General features: G+C 45.4%; 1 long non-coding RNA gene across 1 annotated transcript; it reads left to right on the forward strand.

Moving 5' to 3' along the window:
- Positions 1-451: 451 nt before the first annotated feature.
- On the forward strand, positions 452-2,847 carry LOC139036075 (uncharacterized). The gene is made up of 2 exons (XR_011488809.1): positions 452-705; positions 1,547-2,847. It is a non-coding gene; the product is annotated as an uncharacterized lncRNA (long non-coding RNA).
- Positions 2,848-9,555: the final 6,708 nt, after the last annotated feature.

Below are 9,555 nucleotides of genomic sequence, written 5' to 3' on the forward strand. Positions count from 1 at the left end.
AGTGTTGTTTCATAAAATGTCCACTAAAGAAGAGTTTTCCTTTCACTATGCAGAGGTCTTTGGAACAAGGAGAAGATCGGGCATAAATTCAAGAAACTGGGCTTTACTCCTAGCCTGGCTGGCTATGAGTTACATGTCCTTAGGTAAGTTTCTCTACCCCTGGAAACTTCAGTTTCTTCATCTGCAAAATGAGAATGAAAACTGTTTCTTCCAAACTTCTCAGAAGGAGTGAAACTCTGAGAAATTGCTTTGTAAGCTGAAGAAATACCAATACAAAATAGGATTGACAGAAATTCATACAAACGGTCTAAGCTTTCTTGTTCCCTCATCCCCACCCCCTCACACTTCCTGTCAAGTCCAGGCATTCTACACTCATCCGGGAGGCTTGAGCAGTGGCCCCGGCTGCTTCCAGGGGGAGCTTAATGGAGTGACACAGGAAGTGAGATGGTGCTGCACGATGGGCCATCTCTATCTTCTCAACTCAGGACCCAGCAGGAAGTGATTCTTACCAGCATCACTGCCATCCCATGGGCTGTCAGGGGCTGAGAAGTCACAGCCACGATGGGGAGAACACCCACTGGGGAGGAGACACAGAGCCGCAGTATCCTTCACCCAGCCCCAGCCTGCCCCACCCTACGCGGGGCTGACACTTTGCAGAGAACACTGGAAGGACATTCACACTGGAAGAGAGCTTCTCTGTGCAAGGTAACAGCTGCTCTGAGCCATCACTGGGATGGGGGTGATGGCTAGGCACCATCTTGCTTCTCCTAGGCAAGAAGGGAGGAACTAGGTCCCTGTGCAGTGCTGTAAGAACATGCAATAAGCTCTTGAAGCCTCCTCAAAGAGGGGGACTCTGTCCTTCTCAAAATCCACAAAGGCTGTAATAACTTGGGTGGGCACAGGTCCACAGCTGGAGCCACTGCTACTTTGCATCTCTCTCATGTAACAATCCTCAGGGCAGCCGCCCTGTGTCTTTTGGTGCCAGGCTCACTGCAGTTTCTCTGCCCTCATCTTCATGGTCCAAACTGGCCCACTGATGTGTCTGCATTCCAGACAGCAGGATACTATGGGACAGCCTGCAGTCTCTATCACAAAAGGCAAGGAAAGGAGCCCTTATAGTGGTCATTCTCTGTTGTCACCCCTTCCACGTTTTTCTTTCCTTATCTCTCAGCTCTGTGCTGGGGTGACCTCACCCCTGCAAAATTAGTCCTCCTGGCTTTTCAGCCTCTGGCTTCTGGTTGGGTTAATGAAGAAGGGGAAGGGGGATTCTGGAAGGTAAAAGGAGAGAGCACTGGGCTATCTCTCCCATGCTCCCCACTCTCTTTTTATCAGCATGTCTCCACCTGCAAGTGTGACCTCCATGATCAGAATTCCCTCAGGAGACCCCTCCTCCATAGCTTTTGCTCTCAAGGGGCCCAGAATACAATTTTCTCTCCTAATCCTTTCAGCCTGGGGCTTCCCCTCGCTGCTAGTCTCTACAAGCCTCTTGCTTCCCTGTCTGTTCCCCTAACCTGCCCACACTCTATCAATAGTTTCTTTATTACAGCATCTTCATGGGTACCACCTGGACTGATTCTGTTTCCCGAAGAGACCCTAATGGACACAGCCCTCAAGGGAAAATGATGTCTAAATGCCTGGAGCAGATAGAGTATGCTTGACTCCTGCAATCTAAGCTCTGGACCATCAGCAATGACTCTTCCTCCTCTCTCCTTGAAGATTCTGCCTTCTCCTATATTTCTTTCTAGATGTTCCCTGTGTCTCCACAGACTTAATCTGAACACATAGGTGGAATTTAGCACCTTCCCTCAAAAGAATGCAATCAGAACTTCCACCTCAGTACCTGAATGAGTTGGCTGAGAATAGAGGACCCAGGATGAAGAGACTGATTTTCTCAGCCTCCATCAAAAGCTTGGGGGCCTCAGGCTCACCTATCAACATCCCACCTCTTGCAGAAATCACATGAAGAGCCTCTTGGGAGGATGGCGAACCAGTTTCTGCTTGTGCCCTTCTGGTGACAGGGAGCTCAGTGCCTCTTGAAGCAGTCCATTCTATTTCTACATGGCTTGGTCTCAAACTAGTGAGAATCGAAATCTATCTCCACCCAGTTTCTACGCACAGGACACAGTTGTGACTGTTACACAACTATGGTGACTTTGAAGATGTCGGTAATTGTGTCCTCCTGAATCTTCTTCTCTCCATGCATCGTGTATCTAACCCAGCCTCCCTGTCACTTTCAAGTGACCTCCTCTCGCCCTCCTTCCCTTCTTTCCTTGATATGAATAGTTTACAGACTATTTCCTGGGGAGATGGAAGAAGAATCCATCTCACCTCACACAGCAGAAACTTAGTAACATTTCCCCGTAAACACTTCGATTTTCCTTTCAAAATTCCTTTATCCTGCTATATCTTGCTGATACTTACCTTTCTTCCCCTCCCCTGTCCCCTTCTCCAAAGTGGTCGGGTCTGTCACCCTGGGACTCAGAATCCCTCCCTAGCCTCCAGGCCTACAGCCAAGTCTGTGAGACTGTACTTTTCTCAGTCACCACCAGAGGTCTCCCTACTTGAGTTTGGTTTGCACCCATCTCAGGCCGCGTGAAAATAACTGTGAAAAGTGAAAGGCAAAGGAGAAAAGGAAAGATAAACCTATTTGAATGCAGACTTCCAAAGAATAGCAAGGAGAGATAAGAAAGTCTTCCTCAGTGATCAATGCAAAGAAGTAGAGGAAAACAACAGAATGGGAAGGACTAGAGATCTCTTCAAGAAAATTAGAGAGATACCAAGGGAATATTTCATGCAAAGATGGGCATAATAAAGGAAAGAAACGGTATGGACCTAACAGAGGCAGAAGATATTAAGAAGAGGTGGCAAGAATACACAGAAGAACTATACAAAAAAGATCTTCAGGACCCAGATAATCACAATGGTGTGATCACTCACCTAGAGCCAGACATCCTGGAATGCAAAGTCAAGTGGGTCTTAGGAAGCATCACTATGAACAAAGCTAGTGGAGGTGATGGAATTCCAGTTGAGCTATTTCAAATCCTAAAAGATGATGCTGTGAAAAGTGCTGCGGTCAATATGCCAGCAAACTTGGAAAACTCAGCAGTGGCCACAGGACTGGAAAAGGTCAGTTTTCATTCCAAACCCAAAGAAAGGCAATGTCAAAGAATGCTCAAACTACTGCACAATTGCACTCATCTCACATGCTAGCAAAGTGATGCTCAAAATTCTCCAAGCCAGGCTTCAACAGTGCGTGAACCATGAACTTCCAGATGTTCAAGCTGGATTTAGAAAAGGCAGAGGAACCAGAGATCAAATTGCCAACATCCAATGAATCATCGAAAAAGCAAGAGAGTTCCAGAAAAACATCTACCTCTGCTGTGTTGACTATGCCAAAGCCTTTGACTGTGTGGATCACCACAAACTGTGGAAAATTCTTAAAGAGATGGGAATACCAGACCACCTGACCTGCCTCCTGAGAAATCTGCATGCAGTTCAAGAAGAAACAGTTAGAACTGGACATGGAACAACAGACTAGTTCCAAAGTGGGAAAGGGGTATGTCAAGGCTGTATATTGTCACCCTGCTTATTTAACTTATATGCAGAGTACATCATGAGAAATGTTGGACTGGATAAAGTACAAGCTGGAATCAAGATTGTTGGGAGAAATATCAATAACCTCAGATATGCAGATGACACCACACTTATGGCAGAAAGTGAAGAGGAACTAAAGAGCCTCTTGATGAAAGTGAAAGAGAGAGTGAAAATGCTGGCTTAAAACTCAACATTCAGAAAACTAAGATCATGGCATCTGGTCCCATCACTTCATGGCAAATAGATGGGGAAACAATTGAAACCAGGACAGACTATTTTTTCGGGCTCCAAAATCACTGCAGATGGTGACTGCAGCCATGAAATTAAGAGAAGCTTGCTCCTTGGAAGAAAAGTTATGACCAACTTAGACAGCATATTAAAAGGCAGAGACAGTACTTTGCCAACAAAGATCCATCTAGTCAAAGCTTTGGTTTTTCCAGTAGTCATGTACAGATGTGAGAGTTGGACTATAAAGAAAGCTGAGCACCAAAGTATTGATGCTTTTGAACTGTGGTGTTGGAGAAGACCCTTGAGAGTCCCTTGGACTGCAAGGAGATCCAACCAGTCCATCCTAAAGGAGATCAGTCCTGGGTGTTCATTGGAAGGACTGATTTTGAAGCTGAAACTCCAATATTCTGGCCACCTGATGTGAAGAAGTGACCCATTTGAAAAGACCCTGATGCTGGGAAAGATTGAGGGCAGGAGGAGAAGGGGACAACAGAGGATGAGATGGTTGGATGGCATCACCAACTCAATGGACATGAGTTCGAGTAAGCTCCAGGAGCTGGTGATGAACAGGGAAGCCTGGTGTACCACAGTCTATGGGATAGCAGAGTCAGACATGACTGAGCATCTGAACTGAACAGAACAAGCAGCAGTGCCGTTTGGACTGTAGTTTTACCCATGCTGTTCCCTCTCAGAACTATCCTTGTACCAGTGTCTATTTTTGGCCATCTGGACTAAAATATCCATCTATAGAGCTCTTATTTATCTTTCAGATATCAACTGATATGGGGTCTCTGGGAAGCGTTCCTGACACCTCTCCCTTACCTTTGTGGTCCTGCACAGTGAGGTAATACAGCCTTAGCATCCTCTGGACTCTGACTACAGTACTCATTACATGGTATCCTCAGTGTAATGGCTTTTCCATCCTTGAACATCTGTACAGTGGACAGTCTCAACACCAAATACAGGCCTTGTGTAACACACTGAGAAACGTGAAATAGGACTATCACCTCCCTTGTTCTTGTTTTTACATCCTTGTAACTAAAGATAGCAAAGAGGTTTTGCTTTATTTTAGTTTTGGAGCCAACCCAAATTCCTATACTTTATCCCAAGGATTCTTCCTGAATCAGATCTTCCCTAATCCTGAATTTGTGAAATTTGAGAATTTCTCCTTGTTCATTTTGGCTTTTCATCCATCTTTATAAGATCTCTGTGGATTTTGAACGTGTATATAGCACAGATCCCCAGGTTTGGTGTTCCTGAAGTGTTAGTCACTCAGTCGTGTCTGACCCTTTGTGACCCCATGGACTGTAGCCTACCCCATGGACTGTAGCCCACCAGGTTCCTCTGTCCGTGTGACTTCCCAGGCAAGAATACTGGAGTGGGTTGCCATTCCCTTCTCCAGGGGATCTTCCCGACCCAGGGATCGAACCCAGGTCTCCCACACAGCTTGCAGATTCTTTACCGACTGAGCTACCAGAGAAGCCCCTGATGCAAACTATTGGCTTTAGTAAATCTAGGCTGTCAGCCACCAGTTATTGGTGTCACAACTGGTGTTCATGGAGCTCCACTGTATACTTGTGAAGGCTGTACTCTCCCCCATGACCCCTAGCTGGAGCCTGAGTTATGTGTGTTTTTAGTCTCCCAGTCATGCCTGACTCTTTGTGACCCCATGGGGTGTAACCTGCCAGGGTCCTCTCTCCATAGAATTCTCTAGGCAAGAATACTGGAGTGGGTTGCCATGCCTTTCTCCAGGGGATCTTCCTGACCCAGGGATCAAACCCAGGTCTCCTGCATTCCAGGCAGATTCTTTACCACCTAGCCACCAGGGAAGCCCAGCTAGAGCCTACAGCCAACAAAACACAGCAGCTTCCTCTCCTTTGAAGGCCAGCTCTGAACAGTTCTGTTAGCTGTCTTTATTCTCAAAGTCAACCAAATTCTAAGATACTCTCCCATAACATTGGACACACAGTAGATGCTCAAGAAATGTTAGTTCCCTTTTACCCTATATGATCATCTCAATATCTTCTCATTACACATTAATTCAATGAAGAAATTATGGTCTACAAGATACAAAGATTTTAAAAGTACATTGACTTCATCAAAAGAAAAAAATTAAAAAGACATGCCTTCTTCCCAGGAGCTTAAATTAAGATATAAACAAACAAGTAAACAATGATAAGATGCTGTAAACAAGTGTTACATAGTCCCTCCTTCCAAATTTTTGAAAATTCTTTATGTAATTAGTTTCCTGTGATATTTTAGAACATAGTAGTATCTCAGTCCTCCTGGGGATAACCATAAACAGAAGAAGCATTTGTACCAAAATAGCCAGCAGTAAAAAATCTGCTGGCAATGCAGGAGATACGGATTCGATCCCTGAATCAGGAAGATACTCTGGAGAAGGAAATGGCAACCCACTCCAGTATTCTTGCCTGGGAAACCCCATAGACAGAGGAGCCCGGCAGGCTGCAGTCCATGGGGCTGCAGAGTCAGACACGGTTGAGTGATGAACCATAACACAACTGCTGCTGCTGCTAAGTCGCAACTACCCTACAGTCCTAGGTAAGAGTACTGGAGTGGGTTGCCGTTTCCTTCTCCAGGGGATCTTCCCTACCCAGGGATCGAACCCGGGTCTCCCTCATTGCGGGCACACGCTTTACCATCTGAACCACCAGGGAATCCCATGACAAGCACTACTCATGTACAAAGATGCCAATAGATGTCTCGGTGTCTCATTAGAGTATTTCCAGAAATTATCACAGAGTTTTAACATAAAAGATGGAGACCAAACAAAAACAATACACCTTAAACGACTTAGAAGACACAAAAACCAATACGAGGAGCCAAGATGGCGGAGGAATAGGATGGGGAGACCACTTTCTCCCCTACAAGTTCATCGAAAGACCATTTGAACGCTGAGCAAACTTCACAAAACAACTTCTGACCGCTAGCAGAAGACATCAGGCGCCCAGAAAAGCAGCCCATCGTCTTCGAAAGGAGGTAGGGCAAAACATAAAAGATAAAAAGAGAGACAATAGAGTTAGGGACGGAGAGAAGGGAGTTGTAATAGAGGAAGTTTCCAAACACCAGGAAACCCTCTCACAGGCGGGTCTGGGGGAAGTTTTCGAAACTCGGAGGGCAACCTAACTGGGAGGAAAAATAAAACCCACAGATTACATGCCTAAAATCAACTCCCAGCAGAAAAGTACCCCAGACGCCCACATCCACCACCAGCAAGTGGGGGCTGAACAGAGAGGAGCGGGCGGCATTGCTTAGGGTAAGGACCCGGCCCGAATGCCCTGAGGGCAATCGGAGGGAGCTGACGTGAGACAGCAACTTAAACTGTGGGATAGCAAGAGAGAGAGAGAAAATTAACCGCCCGAACACACTGCCAGCTGTTCGCAGAACAAAGGGACTGAGCAATTACAGAGAAGAGCTAGCTGGCAGCAGACCGGACCATCCCCAGCCAGAGGCAGGAGGCAGGAGGGAGGGGAAAAGGGCAAACTCAGCCCCAGAGATGGCGTCCCCTACCAAACTGCAAACTGGTCTCCAGTTTCTAACCAAAGACTTCCTGAGATTCTGGATGGTCGACATCTGCCAGGAGGGTTGCAGCTAGAGGCCAGCTCCTGAGAATAGACACAAGGCGCACACACCCAACTGGCACAGGCGGAAACTGAGGCTGGGGCCGCGGAGGGGAGAAGGCGCACCGCACCCGGGGAGAGTGCGCCCGTCAAGCTCCTGGCTGCCTGAGCTGTTCGGGCCGGGAAAGGCACAAAACGCAGGCCCAACTGAGTCTGCGCTTTTGTGGAATACCCAAAAACTGGAACCGCACGCAACGCAGGGCCCACTCAGTACAGAGCAGCCTGGAGCCTGAGCAGTGTAGACGGGGAAAGCACACACCCGTGAGTGGGGCAAACCCAGTGTGGCCGGAACACAGAGTGCTCCCCACACACGCCAGTGACATTAGTCTGCAGCTCCCCTTCCTCCCCAGAGCACGACTGAACAAGCGAACCTAAACAAGAGACCACCTCCGCCCGCTTGTGTCAGGGCGGAAATTAGATGCTGAAGAGACCAGCAAACAGAAGCCAAATAAACAAAGGGAACCACTTCAGAAGTGACTGGTGCAACATTTTAAAATCCCTGTAGGTAACACTGACTACACTGGAAGGGGCCTATAGATATCGAGAAGTGTAACCTGGAATGAGGAGCTATCTTAAACTGAACTGAACCCACACTGACTGCAACAGCTCCAGAGAAATTCCTAGATATATTTTTACTTTTTTTTTCTTTAATTAAAAAAATTTTTTTTTCTTTTTTTCTTTTTTCTCTTTTATTTTCTTTTAAAATTCCCTATTACTCCACCATTACTTCTTAACTTTCATTTTCATATATTTTTACTGTTTTTATTAATTAGGAAAAAATTTTTTTCTTGTTTTATTTTTCTTCTCTTATTTTCTTTTAAAGTCCTCTATTACTCCTCTGTTACTCCTTAATTTTCATTTTCATTTCACTATAACCTTGCAAAAAAAAAAAAAAGAGAGAAACCCTATTTTTAAACCGAACTTCATATATATTTCTAAAATTTTTTGTGTTTTTGATTTTAATATTGTATTTTTAAGAGTCTAACTTCTACTATAGATTTTTAATCTTTGTTTTTCAGTATTTGATATCAATTTTGGACATTTAAGAATAAAATATTCGGTAGCCATTTTTAGTCAGGAGTGTGTTGATTACTCTCTCCCACTTTTGACTCTGTTTTCTACCTCAGAACACCACTACTTCCTCCCTCCCCCTTCTCTTCCCAAGCCAATTCTGTGAATCTCTGTGGATGTCTGGGCTACGGAGAACACTTTGGGAACAAAGAACTGTGTAGATCTGTCTCTCTCCTCTTGAGTCCCCCCTTTCTCCTCCTGCTCATCTCTGTCTCCCTCTTCCCTCTCCTCTTCTTCATGTAACTCTGTGAACCTCTCTGGGTGTCCCTCATGGTGGAGAATCTTTTCACCATTAACCTAGAAGTTTTATTATCAGTGCTGTATAGTTGGAGAAGTCTTGAGACTACTGGAAGAATAAAACTGAAATCCAGTGGCAGGAGACTTAAGCCCCAAACCTGAGAACACCAGAAAACTCCTGACTACATGTAACATTAAGTAATAAGAGACCATCCAAAAGCCTCCATACCTACACTGAAACCAACCACCACCCAAGAGCCAATAAGTTCCAGAGCAAGACATACCACACAAATTCTCCAGCAACACAGGAACATAGCCCTGAGTGTCAACATACAGGCTGCCCAAAGTCACACCTAACACATAGACCCATCTCAAAACTCATTACTGGACACTCCATTGCACTCCAGAGAGAAGAAATCCAGTTCCATGCACCAGAACACCGACTCAAGCTTCCCTAACCAGGAAACCTTGATGAGCCAATCGTCCAACCCCACCCACTGGGTGAAACCTCCACAATAAAAAGGAACCACAGACCACCAGGATACAGAAAGCCCACTCCAGACACAGCAATCTAAACAAGATGAAAAGGCAGAGAAATACCAAACAGGTAAAGGAACATGAAAAATGCCCACCAAGTCAAACAAAAGAGGAGGAGATAGGGAATCTACCTGAAAAAGAATTTAGAATAATGATAATAAAAATGATCCAAAATCTTGAAAACGAAATGGAGTTACAGATAAATAACCTGGAGACAAAGATTGAGAAGATGCAAGAAATGTTTAAT

The sequence above is a fragment of the Odocoileus virginianus genome, chromosome 7 (assembly GCF_023699985.2).
Source record: "Odocoileus virginianus isolate 20LAN1187 ecotype Illinois chromosome 7, Ovbor_1.2, whole genome shotgun sequence".
NCBI lineage: Eukaryota > Metazoa > Chordata > Mammalia > Artiodactyla > Cervidae > Odocoileus > Odocoileus virginianus.